The sequence below is a fragment of the Podarcis gaigeae genome (assembly GCF_964106915.1).
Source record: "Podarcis gaigeae genome assembly, chromosome: 14".
NCBI classification, from domain to species: domain Eukaryota; kingdom Metazoa; phylum Chordata; class Lepidosauria; order Squamata; family Lacertidae; genus Podarcis; species Podarcis gaigeae.
This window is the reverse complement of record NC_139690.1, coordinates 11,422,529-11,432,871: the sequence shown is the minus strand read 5'-3', so window position 1 is coordinate 11,432,871 and position 10,343 is coordinate 11,422,529.

Sequence of the window (10,343 nt, the reverse complement as noted above, 5' to 3'; positions counted from 1 at the left end):
TATAGCAAACTTTGTAAATGCCTGAAAACTCAAAAGATATACCAGTGAAAGCCAATAGTTGCCTAAAATGCCATTGTCAGCATGCACTAGGAAGCTTTTGTTGGTATGTGCCAAAAGCAGGGAAATAGATATCTATTTTTGGACATGCATAAAATTCATCTGGGATTGTCAGCATTTACATATGAAGGTCAGTTTTCTTCAAATTTTGGACATTTGTTGTAATATAAAATGCACTGGCTGGTAAAGTGCTGCTGCTCCCCCTAGTGGGACAAAGATTACACAATGTGCATGAAATTAACTATTGTAGATTTTATTTTTTGCTAAACCGGAACATTTTTTAAAATTCCTGTTTTTGTGCCCCAATTTGGTGATGCAAAATGGAAGCTCAATGGACAAGGAGTTAAATAGAATGACTTCTGTAAACCTAAATGTACATCTGGGCTGCTGGAACATGCCTACAAAGATAGGCTGGGAATTCTCAAGGCAACATTTCCTTGAGAAACGGCTAGAAAGTAAATTTAGATGTCATCTATGCTGCGTATCATATTACAAAGTACTAACCAAGTGTTGTTATTAAAAAAAATTGACGTGGCTTATTGGTTCATGTATACAGTCTCCACTGACCTAAATTGATTGAGCCTTTCCAAATGATTCATTAAGGAGTGAATGAAGTGTGAAATGACAACCATCAAACAATCTCTAATTTGTTTTCATTGATAATTTAGTTTTACATTCTACTGTGTCCGACATAGTGAACATCTCTCTATGTAGGTCACAGATCCCATCCACTCTCCGAGTCCCCTCCTCACACAACCAGATCTGCCTCCCTTTGTTTTGTTCCGTTGCCAGTCCTTCCTTCTTGGGTTAGTGACACCACTTCCACTTCGGGGAAAATTTTACTCCACCAACACAGTTCTTTTAGCAGTCCTTGAACAATCTACACCCTTACTGTGCCTTGGGCTACTTCCCCTTGTTATAAGAATTCCCAGGTCTCAAATATAGAATAAATATAAAGGTTTTTTCTGCTGCTCCAGAGAAGCGGACACGGAGCAATGGTTCCAAACTACAAGAAAGAAGATTCCACCTAAACATTAGGAAGAACTTCCTGACAGTAAGAGCTGTTTGACAGTGGAATTTGCTGCCAAGGAGTGTGGTGGAGTCTCCTTCTTTGGAGGTCTTTAAGCAGAGGCTTGACAACCATATGTCAGGAGTGCTCTGATGGTGTTTCCCGCTTGGCAGGGGGTTGGACTCGATGGCCCTTGTGGTCTCTTCCAACTCTATGATTCTTTGATTCTATTCATAAACGCACACATCTAAATATATAAAGCATGTGTCTGAAATAGTATGGGAGAGCACTCCTAAAGCCATTTTGACTCTGCCAATGACCTCAAATTTTCCTCTGCAGTAAGGGAGGCAAATGGGGAAAGCCTTCCCATTGTCTTTTCTCTTACAAATCCTGTCTTAAGAGCATGTTTGTGTATGAATAGAGTGAGGCTGTGACCTGGATTCAGGAAGAAGAAGAGTTTGGATTTGATATCCCGCTTTATCACTACCCGAAGGAGTCTCAAAGCGGCTAACATTCTCCTTTCCCTTCCTCCCCCACAACAAACACTCTGCGAGGTGAGTGGGGCTGAGAGACTTCAAAGAAGTGTGACTAGCCCAAGGCCACCAAGCAGCTGCATGTGGAGGAGCGGAGACGCGAACCCGGTTCACCTGATTACGAGTCCACCGCTCTTAACCACTACACCACACTGGCTCTCAGGAACTGAAGTATTAAAAATCACAAAAGAATGACCAGGCTGCCCAGGTAATGTAACAAGCTACCATTATCAGGTATCCTGGCAGACAGGATTTCTGCTGCAGACCGCCTCCTATGATGTATGTATGATGATTTTGGGGTGGTCTTTGGCTAAGGCGGTTGGGCAATGTCAAAAATCTTTAAAGCTCCTGAACACTTTTGTTCAGGGTCTCTCCCTCCTTGGAAGGAGGGAATGGAACTCTGTTGCAACAAGAAAAATAAAGATCTGTGTGCTTTCCACCAGCGGCGTAGCGTGGGTTGTCAGCACCCGGGGCAAGGCAAGTAATTTGCACCCCCTAACCCGGGGCAAGGCAAGTAATTTGCGTCCCTAACCCCTAACCTGCCGCCGCTGCCAGCTTCTTCTTGCTGCTGCCTGGTCTGGTCTGGTGTGGTTCTCTCCCGCGCTCAGCGCTGCGCTGGGCGGCCGCTACACTGTCCCTCCCCCAGATAGTCCCTCGCTCTCTCTCCGCACCGCACACCTGGCACCCACCCCCTCCGCAGTGGGCGGCGACCCGGTGGCTCGGCTCGGATTCGCACAGCCAGCACTGCAGTGAGAGAGAGTGAGTGAGCCAGGTAGGGGCAGAGAGCTGCGAGTGCGAGCGCCCCCCCCAAATGTTGCGCCCGGTGCGGCTGCCCCCCCTGCACCCCCCACGCTCCGCCACTGCTTTCCACTGGATCCTGGCTCCATCCATTTTTCTCATGGACTTAGGGGACTCAGGAGTCCCATGGGGAGTTGGGCAGCAAAAACCAAACCCCATTTTTTACATCACCCCCAGACAACCCTCACCCTAGAATAGAAGAATTTCTCATAGGAAGCTGCCTTATATGGAATCAGATGAATGGTTCCTCAAGCTCAGTACTGCCACCAACATTGGCTGAGGGTTTCAGTCAGGGTTCTCTTCCAGCCTTAGACTATTTACTTATTGCATGGACATCCCACCTTTTCCTCCCCCTCATCATTTAATCCCCTCAAAAACACTGTGAGGTAGCATAGGCTGAGAGGTGGTGACTGGTCCAAGGTCACCCAGTGGGGATTTGAACCCTGGTCACCCCAATCCTAGTCTGAAACCCTAACCATTATTCCACACTGCTTCCTGGATATGTCAGGAATTGAACCAAGAACCTTCTGCAGACAAAGCTGGAGTTCTACCACAGAGCTATGGCGGCATAAACTAATGTTAGAACATAACATGGATACAAAATCTTTGTATTCTTATTTCCCCCCAAAGTCTCCTCCAAATGGCTTATGGCGATCATAACCATCCTTTAAAAGACTGCAATTGTTTAAATTGCATGCTCTGGTTATCTCCTGCTTGGACTACTGCAATGCACTCTACGTGGGGCTACCTTTGAAGGTGACCCGGAAACTACAACTAATCCAGAATGCGGCAGCTAGAATGGTGACTGGGAGTGGCTGCCGAGACCATATAACACTGGTCCTGAAAGACCTACATCTGCTCCCAGTACGTTTCCGAGCACAATTCAAAGTGTTGGTGCTGACCTTGAAAGCCCTCAAAGGCCTTGGCCCAGTACAGTGGTACCTCGGGATGCGAACGGTATCCATTCTGGAGCCCCGTTCGCATCCTGAACAGAACGTAAAATGCAACTGCGCGTCTGCGCGTGTTGCATTTTGCCGCTTCCGTGCATCCGCGTGATGTCATTTTTTACCATCTGCGCATGCATGAGTGGCGAAACCCGGAAGTAACACATTCCATTACTTCCGGGTTGCCACGGATCACAACCCGAAAATACTTATCCTGAAGCGTATTTATCCCGAGGTATGACTGTATACCTGAAGGAGCATCTCTCCCTCCATCGTTCAGCCCAGACACTGAGGTCCAGCTCCAAGGGCCTTCCGGCGGTTCCCTCACTGCAAGAAGTGAGGTTAGAGGGAACCAGGCAGAGGGCCTTATCGGTAGTGGCGCCCACCCTGTGGAACGCTCTCCCACCAGATGTCAAGGAAATAAACAACTATCTGACTTTTAGAAGACATCTGAAGGCAGCTGTCAGAGCTGAGGGCTTCCTCTCTTCACAACAATCACCACGGGAGCCTCTTGACGGTTTTTATAGTCTTTATTTACAGTATTTACAACGGGTCATCAGCATATCCATCAGAGTCACTCAGTTCAGATCTCTGCTGAGGCTTTCCTTTGCCCCTCCAGCAACTCATAAAATGAAGAAGTCTCCCACCTCGCCTTTCTCCTGAGCAGTCGTAAACCTCCCCCACCCCAATTCTGAGCTTGAATTTAACCCTTGCTGTTCCTGTGAACTTCCAGGCTCTCTAGCCCTTCCTGCCTCCTACTCTTGGTTTACTCCAACCACTCTCTCCTCATTATCTCCCTCCCCCTTGGGCACCTCATCCACTTCTTCTGCTCCCAGGTCCCCCCTCCCTCTGGGGAACTTGAAACCACTGGCTCGTCCCTGACAGCAGCCCTGTTTAGGAAAGTTTTTAATATTTGATCTTTTATCATGTTTTCAATATTCTGTTGGGAACCTATATAATTTGTTGCTGCTGCTGCTGCTGCTGTTGTTATAAATAGCAATATCATCATCATCATTAACAAACCTTTTATTGGCATCACATACAAACATCCATAGCAAATGAATACAGAATTACCACCTCCCCAGTGACGCAAAACAATTGTCAGATGAAAAAGGCAAAGCAGTCTAACATTACATTTCTAGGTCTCCAGAGAGCTCAGACGTCTGCAATGTGTTTCGAAGACAAAAAAACAAATAAAGATGTTTAGCCACTAACCTGGTGAGCTCCTGATCATCCCCTAAGAATAGTAAATGTATGACCTCCAACTCTGGTTTCCATTTGGGTATACAGAGTTGATCTAGTAACTGCTGGCAGAGATCAGCATATAATTTACATTTTCATTTAAGAGCCATGTGTGTAAGAGTTTCCACCTGATGGTCTTCACATGGGCAAATTCTTTCTCCTTCCACCATTCTGGAGAACCTTCCCCAAAGGAGGTTTGATGGATTTGAATTACCGGTGTTACGGTAAAATCTGGGTGCGAGGCTGCTCTGCCACCCAGCTCGTTGGACTAAGTCCGCGGGTCCCTGTGGAGGAAAATGAGCTCAGCTGGAGACAGGAGCAAGCTGCAGAAGATCCAAGTTTATTGTGCAACAGGTTCAAGGTGAGATTGAACAGCGAGAAAGGGGTGACATGAACTTTTGAAACTTCCCTCCATGTCCCAGAATACAGTGCAAAATACATCCCAGTTACATCATGAATACATTAAGAAGAGGTTGGGTTACACAGGATTAACATAGGGAGGGGGAATATGCAGAGCTGGAGATATGCACAGATAAGCACATCCTGAGTACCGGTGATGAGAAGACAATGGTCCATGTACTGGCATTGCCCGGAGGAAAGGCTTGGCAGAGTGATTTGACAGGATTAGGGTCTTGACACCTTGCTTGAGGGATTATGGAGGACAGGGGAGGTGTCATGGAGTCCTAGAGAAATTGAGCAAATTGGCACGTTGAGTTTCTAGGAATTTTATAGATTTTAGTCCCTTTTGACATTAACAATTAGAAATAAATGGATATATTGTAGTGAAGAAGAAGGTGAAGAAGACATGCCCCCCCCTTCCGTATCACCGGTAAACCTGGTCAGCGAAAATGCCCTTCTTTCTTGAGGGTTAAGCAAAAATTCAAGGTAATTATGGTTAATTTCATGTGCCCAAGAAAGTTGAAAGTGAAGAGGGGAACATATTTTCTCTGCTGCTGCTGTTAGTTCCTGGCGTTCGATTCCCAGTTGGTTGCACTGAACCCCATATGGTTCTCTGTTCATTGTCATGCCTTGGAGGAGCATTCCCTTCATTGCCTTGGTGGCTGTTGCTGGGCGAGTCGTCTTAGAAGAGTGCAATAGGGATGTCTGCCCAGGTATAGCCCACTGGCCCAGTCGTGCGACTGGTGATGATAGACCAGCCAAGCAAGGCTCATCCTTTCACAGGTGGTCCAATGCAGCCCACCCCGCATTCCCCCTTCATTCTGTTCAAATTTAGCATCCTTGCACTGCTTATTTAAGTCTCCGGAAGATCTTCAACCACCCGTCCCTCGTGCAGCAGAGCTTAGGGCCTGATGTAATCCCTGCATGCTCTGGGCGTGCATCCCAAAGAGGGTTGCTTTTGAACTTTTCCAAGAGAATATCCCACAAAGAGGGGAAGCATGTTGGAATGAAGGAACAATTCATCCTCCTTGCTTAGTTTGTTTAAGGAAACGGGAGTGTGTTGCTTTGACCTGAAATTCACTTGCAGCCTCATTAGTTGGAAGCTAGCTATTCCACGGGCGGGACACGGGTGGCGCTGTGGGTTAAACCACAAAGCCTAGGACTTGCAAATCAGAAGGTCGGCGGTTCAAATCCACACCACGGCGTGAGCTCCCATTGCTCGGTCCCTGCTCCTGCCCACCTAGCAGTTCGAAAGCACCTCAAAGTGCAAGTAGATAAAGAGGTACCACTCCGTCGGGAAGGTAAACAGCATTTCCATGTGCTGCTCTGGTTTGCCAGAAGCGGCTTAGTCATGCTGGTCACATGACCAGGAAGCAGTACACCGGCTCCCTTGGCCAATAAAGCGAGATGAGCGCCGCAACCCCAAAGTCGGGCATGACTGGACCTAATGGTCAGGGGTCCCCTTTACCTTTAGCTATTCCACGGTGCCAGCTCGTTCTGAGCATCCAAACACTCGCTGCTCCTTGTTAGCCTTGCCTTAGGGAGTGTCTGCATGCTGAGGCCCTTTGCAATAGCGTCTCTCCCCTTATCTGTAAGATGGTCTCTCCCATAGAACTCCCACTGGATCATCCAGCCTGTCCTTCTGGTATACCTGTAGCATCCTCTGTAGATTGGGGTGGGAGAATCTGGCCTCTGTATTCAGGAGGTGCTAAAAGCTGAATTAATGTAGCTCTTTTGGTTTTGTGGATTTGCTAGAGGAGGTGGCATTTGGGAGTCAGGAAACAGGCAAGGATCACGCCCAGGAAGCAGCAGCAATCACTGCCCAGGGAGGCCTCTCTCATCTTCACTCATTTCACTCTCCCAAGTGGTTAATAACAACACTTTGGAGGTCCCGAGCCTCAAGGAGGTTAGATTGGTTTCAACTAGGGCCAGGGCCTTTTCAGCACTGGCCCCGACATGGTGGAACGCTCTGTCACAAGAGACTAGGGCCCTGTGGGACTTGACATCTTTCCACAGGGCCTGTGAGACAGAGCTGTTCCACCTGGCCTTTGGTTTGGACTCCGTCTGACCCTTGTTTCCCTCCCCTTATGGTCTTGATTTATCAGCTACTTTAAAATGAGGCTGCATTTTAAATGGCATTTTAACCTGTATTTTAAATCCCCCCCCCCTTTTTCCCCTATTATGTTTTTACTGTGACTTTTTTGGTGTTATCAGCCCTGAGCCCAGCTCTGGCCGGGGAGGGCAGGGTATAAATAAAATTTGTTGTTATTATTATTATTATTATTATTATTATTATTATTATTATTAATGATGAATCTGTCCTAAGGATTTTGGCTCCTAGAGTGAAAATCTGGCTTTGTGGCTGCCTGCTATTTGCAGGCAGTTACAAATAGCAATATGTATTGCAGTGTTGCATAATAACAAGAAAAACTGTCCTATACAATTAGAGTCTGTTACGAAATTCCCATCTCCTTTGCTTTCCTGTTATTACTACTTCACAAGCTGCACTATGAAAATAAAACAGCAGAGTAGGGTCGGCCTCCCGACCTACAATCTAAAAATTGTAAGATTTACATTCAAGCTATTCTCCCCCTCACGTCACACTCAATAACTCCAACAGTCACTATAAGGGACAGACAGACAGACCCTCATTAAAACCAACTGTTGTTCTTTTGTTTGTGTTCAGCTATATTTCTGAAATGGACAAGAACAACAGGAACATTGAGGTCATTCTCTTAGGGCTTCCACAAGTAGCCCAAGCAGTACTGTACTTAGGGCAGCAATAGGCATAGCATATCAGGCAATTTGTGCAGAGACACCAATTAAAGTAAGACTTAAGTGTCTGTCTTCTCCACCATCCTTCACCTTTCGGCAGTTATTCATCTTCACTTTTCCAGTCTCATCATACACTTTTCAGTGCATTTCTCCATCGATTTCCTAATTGCAAGAAGTCCATTTTTTAAATAATAATAAAATAAAAAATTAACCCATTATGTCAACAGTGCTTTAATCAATGAAGCAATCTTACATTTCCAACATGCACTTGAATCCCTCCTGCAAAATTCTGACAGCCTAGAGATGAGTTAGGCTAGCCCAGCCTGCTTCCTACGAAAGAGGAAGCCGTCTTGGGAGTGGAGGAGAATTGCAGTCTTGGCAGAGTTAAACGAAGCCTCCAGAACTGTTGTTTAGTCGTGTCCGACTCTTCGTGACCCCATGGACCAGAGCACGCCAGGCACTCCTGTCTTCCACTGCCTCCTGCAGTTTGGTCAAACTCATGCTGGTAGCTTTGAGAACACTGTCCAACCATCTTGTCCTCTGTCGTCCCCTTCTCCTTGTGCCCTTCATCTTTCCCAACATCAGGGTCTTTTCCAGGGAGTCTTCTCTTCTCATTAGGTGGCCAAAGTACTGGAGCCTCAGCTTCACGATCTGTCCTTCCAGTGAATACTCTGGGCTGATTTCCTTCAGAATGGATAGGTGTGATCTTCTTGCAGTCCATGGGACTCTCCAGACTCTCATCCAGCATCATAATTCAAAAAGCCTCCAGAATACTTAGCCACAACAACATGAAGAGTTCCTCTGACCAATCAGAATAGCTTTTTAACAAATGGTAAGTCTGATGGTTAAAGAAGGCAGGTGAGAGGAATTAAGCAGCACTGGGTACGCATGCCAGGGTTTTTCAAGGGGAACCCATTAGAGCAGTGGAATGTAGCTGTCAAAGAGAAAAATTAAGTTGGCTGCATTCATTCTGTCATTTTGATTCTCGGCATAAGTCAAGAAAAGTTATGTATTCTTTCCTAGAAGCAATTTCACAGGGAAAATAAATCACAGAGCACATGTGTTTTCTTTAAGGTAAGGCAAAACAGAACATATTTTGTTTTCGGAATGTAAAAGGAGGCATATCTCTTTGGTCATATAATGCCTTGGTCTGCCTACAGGAATGGCAGCCGGGATCACAGAATCAAACCTGCTTTTGAGTAGACAAGTACAGGATTGTGCTATTGATCGGTTAGTTGGCTATATCTGCACAGGGTCGCATATAGACAAAGCAACACTTTTGAAGCAAAGTCATTCTTGGTTTTTAGGCAGTCTATGAATGTGTCCTTGCTTAACCATCTTAGAAAAGACATTCCCTCTTATGTGAGACAGAAACAGAACTTCTTGCCACGTGGAGTTTTTGTAAGTGCTTGAATATATATTCATTTTTCATTTTCATTCATTACATACATCTCAAATTCTTAAAATTTACTATATATTCCTCCCTCCTCTCCAAGACTTCCCCCAACTTGCGTTTCTGGTTTGTTTCTATTTTCACCCACTTTGCTATCTCTCAACAGAAAAAGTTACTAATAACGTAACCTCAAACCATACAAAACATAAAAAATAAAATTAAATACCGTACATCATCTTATTTCACTATTTTCCAAACATTTTCTGATACTAATAATGTGGATGTTTATTTAAATAGTTATATAGTTTAATAATAATAATAATAATAATAATAATATTTATTTAAATATTTAGATTTCTTACCTGCTTTTCATCATGAGGTCCCAGACTGGGACACCACTATTTTTTAAAAACAATATTAAAACAGCTGAAATGGATTCTGTCGAATGCCAGAGGAAAGAGGTGCATATGCAGCATACAACGAAAGGTACATAATGAAGGTGCCAGAAACACCTCTGTGGAGAGGGAATGGCACAGCTGGGGGGCTGCCACAGAGAAAACCCTCTCCGAGGTCGCTGTTAAGTTGTGGGTGAACATATCAGACGACACAGCGATTCTTCAAACAGCTCTTGTTTATTCACAGGCCAGAACAGAACTGAACTGAAGGGTTCAGTCAGCCTGCTTATATAGAGCTCCAGTACAACGTAACTGTAACAATTTTCTAAAACTATCCAATCACTGAACGTCACTTTCGATCCCTTATTTGCATAACTATCTACAGTATCCCCCTGCTGGCCCAGGGTGAGAACTTCAGTACATAACAGTTGCCACCCTCCAAAGTTCTAGGGGGGTGGAACTACCAAAAGGCACCGGCAGAGGAAGAGGAGTGCGGGGGGAGCGCACCGCCCCTGGCAGTGTGATCCTAGTGGGGTGCCTTCATGGTTGCACCCCACCCGTGCTGGGCGCCCCACCCCTGTGGGTGGCGCACCATGCCCCCGGGACATGCGCCACTCCCGCCCCTGCCTGCTCTCCGCTCCCCGCTGCTGAAGCATGAAGCTCCGCCACTGCCAATAGGCCCCCCTCTGCCAGTCTTAATCCCCAAGAGGGTCTGCAGGGAAGGAGATAGCCTTTCAGATACATTTTAGTCAACTAAAAGTTTTAGACAATCAACTAAGCCAGAGATGGGGAACTGAA